The sequence below is a fragment of the Danio rerio genome, chromosome 4 (assembly GCF_052040795.2).
Source record: "Danio rerio strain M-AB ecotype USA chromosome 4, GRCz13ab, whole genome shotgun sequence".
NCBI classification, from domain to species: Eukaryota; Metazoa; Chordata; class Actinopteri; order Cypriniformes; family Danionidae; genus Danio; species Danio rerio.
The window spans coordinates 4,568,673-4,575,088 of record NC_141024.2 but is presented as its reverse complement, the minus strand read 5'-3'; positions in this window follow the sequence as shown (position 1 = coordinate 4,575,088).

The window sequence follows — 6,416 nt, the reverse complement described above, 5'->3', positions numbered from 1 at the left end:
GGCCTTGAAGTGTTAAATTTTACAGATCTCAATGAGGTATTTAAGATAAAATGGATAATTGAATACATTAAAAATAAAGAAACTTTGTGGCATATCTTTCCAAATTTTATATTTAACTCTTTGGGTTGCATAAATTTTCTTTTAAAATGTAATTTCTCTATTGATAAAATCCCTATTAAATTGGCAAGTTTTCATAAGCAGGCATTGTTGGCTTGGCAGTTGGTCTATAAACATAATTTTACACCTCATCGGTATTTTCTGTGGAATAATAAAGATATCTTGTACAAAAGGAAATCTATATTTATTCAATCATGGTATGACAATGGAATATGTACAGTCAGTCAATTACTTGACGAACATGGATTGCTTTATTCATACTCGGAATTCCTTAAAAAATTTAAAGTTCCTGTAAAACCAAAAGAATATGCTGTTATTTTTGATGCAATACCAAGTAAAGTTGTATCACTGTTGCGTAATTCAATATACAATGTGGACCAACAGCCAAAGACAAGTGATGATGTATTATATATTGATGATATTAACATTCTTAAAGATAAATGTAGTAATAGATATATTAGAAATGTATTAAAAAAGAATAAAATACCATCTTCAACAGTCTTCTGGTCATCAAACTTTGGAAGCATTGAGTGGAAAAAATTATGGTTACTAACAAATAAGTTCTTTGTAAGGAATAAAGTAAGACAGGTATCATTTAAAATTTTACACTGAATTTATCCTGTAAAAGAATTATTTGAACGATTTGGAGTTGATAGAAAAAACTTTTGCGATTTTTTGGAATTATTAAAGAATCTGTTACTCATCTTTTTTTTCAATGTGTATACTCAAGATTATTTTGGATTGATGTTTCTAACTTTATTTCAAGGACATTCGGTACACTAATACAAATTGGGTTATATGATGTCATACTTGCTTTTGTACAAGATGGAATTGACTCCAAAACATGTTTTCTTATACAACTAATAATATTACTTGGAAAATACCATATCCATGTCAAGAAATGGGCCAAAGCTAAGCCAAATTGTGTTCATTTTATAAAGGAGATTAAACAATATGGTACTACATTATGTAACATAAAAAACAGAAAAGCTAAAAAAACATATGAGGCATTATGTAAATTTCATTTGATTGAATAAGTTTTTTTTTATATAATTATCATTATCTTACCTATTCTTTTTTCTACCCCTGGCATGTTTATACATCGTATAACTAAAATAATTTATTTCATTTTATTTTATTTATTTTTATTATGTTTATAACTGTTGTGAGATGTACTCTATTGTACTATGTTTGTAAATACTACAATACAATAAAAAAAAAAGAAGTCTGATATTGTAGGTCTGATTTATGCAGTCTCAGTTTGCAAATCCAAATCTGCATCCAGATACTATCGGAGAAAGACTGATCAAATCTGCCTTTTACAGAGTTCACAAGATTTTTTTTACATCCACTTGTTGCATCTTAATATAGCAACAGAAATACTTACAATTCAACACTTTATGAATGGCTTAATACAATATATATGTTTTTAATAACCAGTCATCTTTATTAGGCATTCATGAAAGAAATTGTGGTCGTGTTTTTGTTGGTAAAATATTACTTGTGTCTGCGTCAGTGAAATCTGTAAGCAATGAAAACATTCTGCATCCCCGATATAAGAGCTCGTCAGATAAATTAAATGTGTTTATTGATCTGTGGTGCATTAATTACATACTGACTAAATGACGATCTAGAGTGAATAACAGCATAATGAGAAAGTCACAAGCTTTAAAGAACATTTTTTGACATTTAATTCTGCAATATTTGATGTCAAGTCAGTAATCATCAGCTTTTGACAATACGTCACCTTAGAATTACAAGGTTCTATCTGACGTTTTTGTCAATATTGAGTTATTGACATATTCTTATTAATTGACAACTTATTTACATTATGGGATGATTTTTAAAAGTTGTTTACATTTTAAGACTTTTTTTATTTAAAAAGCAAATGTTGCACACATACTGTTTGCTATGGAATGCAAAAACTTTGAGGCTCAATATCTCAAAATCATTCAGAACGCAGATAAAACCTTATAATTCCAAGGTGACGAATAGCTTTATGTTACATTAATATTTGTTTGATATTTCCATTAGGGCTGCAACAATGAATCATTTAAATTGATAAAATTGATTACTAAAAACGTTGGCAACGAATTTCACAATAGATTCGTCATACGGGGACGTTTGATTATTTAAAAACACTTTAGTTCAGCACGGAGCGGTGTGAATACAGTCTCTCTCACGCACGGAAACAGAGTTCGGCTCCCCATAGACAGGGATGAGGAGGAAGGGAGATTAACAGCAGGGTAAATCATAAAAGAATCCTACTATTGTTTTGTTTTCAAGTGAGAACTGTAAAGTCCCTGCTGCTGATATTTTACTCTTTATCCAGCTTGACAAGTTAGCCTTAACCCTTAGAGCGGCAACTAAAAAAATCAAACTGAGCTTTGGCACGTTGGCTAGCGCTGAGCCAGAGAAAGACTTATCATATTATCACAATTATGCAGCTTTTTAACCGCCTAATGCTTATTTTATATTTTAGACATGTGAATGCACAAGTACTAGTAAAACAAGTACTAGTACCATCTGTTGCCGATGTGTTTTATTCATACCAGATGTGAAAGTAACTATAAAGTTAATTCTATTCTTCTCTAAGTTCACTTAATCACAATCACTTACACATTTATGTAAATTGGACTATCAGGTAGTTGATGACACGATGATTAAGCGTGTGAATATGTTGAATAAAAAATAATAATAAATAAAAGTGCTACATCTGTCAAGACTCCCGTTTCCAGATAGAACCTTTAAAACTCAGCAGTGAAAGGGTTAATAACAGAAGTAAAGCAGTGGTGGCAGAGTTACTTTGCACTGCATTGCAAGACTGAAGACATTTTTATTCACTCGCCTTTTTTGATCATTCATTTTACCATCTGTTGTCATGTAGAGCTGCACTGCAGAAAAGCTTTTCTTTATAGTTGTCAACATCAGTGGATGAACATACAGATAACTACAGCTGCACCACAGGAAGCTGAAATCTCAATGCTTTGCTGAAATTCAGAAAAATCACCACAATCATTCAAATCAACAGATCTGCAAAGGTGTAATTCAGAAATATCTCCACAGGAGGGCGACATGTTTAAATTCATTCAATTAGATTTGCAGTTGTGTAATTCACCAAAATCACCACACGAGGGCGAATATTTTAAAATTATTATATTGAAGATTTACAAAGGTGTAATTCAGAAATTCTCCACACGAGGCTGAAACTTTCACTATTTTAGAGCGGCAGCAGTGCAGTTCACAAACATCACCACAAGAGGGCGAATATTTTAAATACATTATATAAAAAATTCGCAAAGGCGTAATTCAGAATAATCTCCACATGAGGGCGCAATATTCAATACATATGTAATATTTGCATATTTGTCTATTATTAGCTCAGATATTCAGTGTGTAATAATGTGTGTATTTGTGTGTCGACTCTACAGGATCAGTGACGTGTTGTGGACTGTAAGCCTGTTGAACAGAAGCAGAGACGTGTGGACAGACACTGACTGTACTGATGATGATCATCTGCTGCTGCACAGGTGATGTAGATCATGTGTGTGATTGTCTTGCACATGTCGGTTACCATCATTTGCTTTGTGGAGGGTCACTCCTCTACAAAGTAAATGATGGTAACCGAAACGGGTGGGGAAGGGACGAATGTCCAGAATTTTTATACAGTTCATTTTAAAATTTTTGGCAGGCTGTAAAGTATAACCCCTGCTGGACACGGCTCCGGAAGCTCCAGGGGGAGACCGAACTGGTATCCCCCCTTCTTCAGGCGCGCCTCACACTCACTCACCATTCACACATATCGCAGAGTTCTGGCTGGGACCGATACCAGCAACCCCTGAAGCCGTGGGGCAGCGCTCTTACCACAGAGCCACAGATCTCCTGTCTGAACACCTGCTGGAACTGATGTTTGACTGCTGACCTGTGTGTGAGCTTATTCAATAAAACAAGATACAAGTCAGATCTGAACTCTTGTCTTTATGAGTCTCTTCCTCAGAGAACTTGTGTTCTGTATAATGAGTTGAAGGTAGACATTAGTCACAGTGAGGATTGAACCCGGGTCTTCTTGATTAAAGTCCAACACTTTATGACCTGAGCCACCAAGTCTGATGTTGGAGGAGATATCTGAATGGGGCTTTATCACTAACTCCATCATGACCAAGGTTTGACACATATTTCTTTGTAATTTGGTCTACAAAACAACCATATCCAAAAATCAAGCTCTGTGGTTCAAAGGATGAGCGTTCAACTATTGTACAGAAGTGCGAAGGATCAAATCCCACTCTTGCTAGATTCAAGTCAGATGTGAACTCTTGTCTTTATGAGTCTCTTCCTCAGAGAACTTGTGTTTATTCACTCAATCATCATGGGTTTCACATCAGCGTCCAGCTTAAGCTCATTAGATTCACCATCAGCTTCCATCATCAGGGCAGGACACTGATGGTGAATATAATAAACTCAAGCTGGACATTAGCTATAGTGAGATTTGAACCCGGGTCTCTTTGATTAAAGTTCAACACTTTATGACCTGAGCCACAGAGTCTGGATGGTGAAGCAAATGTTTAAATGGAGCTTTATCTATTTCCTAATTTTAACTGTGATTTGAAATAAATTTCTTTGTAATTTGGCTCACAATAAGGCTTTTGACATCAGTCAAGTCCTGTGGCTCAGTGGGTGAGTCTTTGACTACCGTTCAACAGACTGAAGGATCGAATCTCTCACTTGTGCTTTCATGCAGGAGACCTGGGTTCAAATCTCTCTATTGCTTACTTTACTGTCATTTGCTGGAATTCAGTCAGACAAAGTGGCCCAAGCAGCATGAAAGCCATGATGGGCTAGTGGCTGAACACACAGTCAATGTGAACGAGACTACGGTAGAGGCTTGGGTACGAAACTCCATTCGCTGTGCGGATCACACGAAAGGAACTGCTGAAAGGAAAGTAATCAGTGCAGGATTGAGGAAAAACACTTTTGTTTTTTGTATTTGGCTCAGCAGTAAAGAGCAGTAACAGGACTCAGATTAGAACCCAGGTATGCTGTGAGAACTTCACATCTCAGGCTGTGTGCTCTGACCACTACACCATCAGCACACACACAAACACACACTTCTTTCTCCAGTGTAAGGATGACCACATTTACACATTTTGAAAAAAAAAACTAAATAAACACAAATAATTAATATCAAATGTAAATTATACAAAATACATTCAAACTACATCATATGCTAATATATTATTTTATTTCATTGTTCAAAATGTGAAAAACCTGCTTATTCTTCAGTCAAACACATCAACCATATTTTAAATGATCTTACAGCTGCTTGTGGGGCTTTAAATGTCACTAAACACAATTAAACACTGTAAATATCATCATTTACCTCTAAAGTCTCCTCATACTGTATTGAAGACTCTACACTAAATCTGGCCAATCAGATGCTTTCTACAGAAAGTCCCTCCCCCAACATACACGCGACAGAGCAGCAGCACAACAAACACACTTTCTGGACTCTCTACTGGAAATATGAGCTCATAAATACCTTTACTGGAGCTGTGAATCCGCCTGGATGTGGAGGAGCGTCAGAAAGAGGAAAGATGTGCAGCAGAAACACAACAGACACACGTGTGTATCTTCACTGCTGCAGAGGAGGAGAGAGAGCAATGCCTGAACACAAACACTACAGCAACATCACTACAAACAAACCCACCGAAACAAAGTCACTTACAGGTGAGTCGCGTTACTCTCCATTTCTGCTCTCTGTGTCGCTTTTCTTCACTGTCGGGCTGTAATATGTGCTGTTGACTGACATTATGAGTCTGTCACTGAGCTGTCATCTGCTGGAGCTCAACTTGACGCCAGTAAAACGGTGTACCTGTGATGATCTGTGGCGCTGTTGTCAAAGGTGTTCAGGCTAAAAGAGCAGCTCGCTGATGCCGCCTAGTGGAGCAGATGGGAGCTGCGCTTTAATGCGCACACCTAACCCCACCCTTTACAGTGACGTCACTAGCTCCATTGAGTGCATCGTGTCTGATATTGTAGGTCTGATTTATGCAGTCTCAGTTTGCAAATCCAAATCTGCATCCAGATAATATTGGAGAAAGACTGATCAAATCTGCCTTTTACAAAGTTCACAAGATTTTTTTACATCCACTTGTTGCATCTTAATATAGCAACAGAAATACTTACAATTCAACACTTTATGAATGGCTTAATACAATATATATGTTTTTAATAACCAGTCATCTTTATTAGGCATTCATGAAAGGAAATGTGGTCGTGTTTTTGTTGGTAAAATATTACTT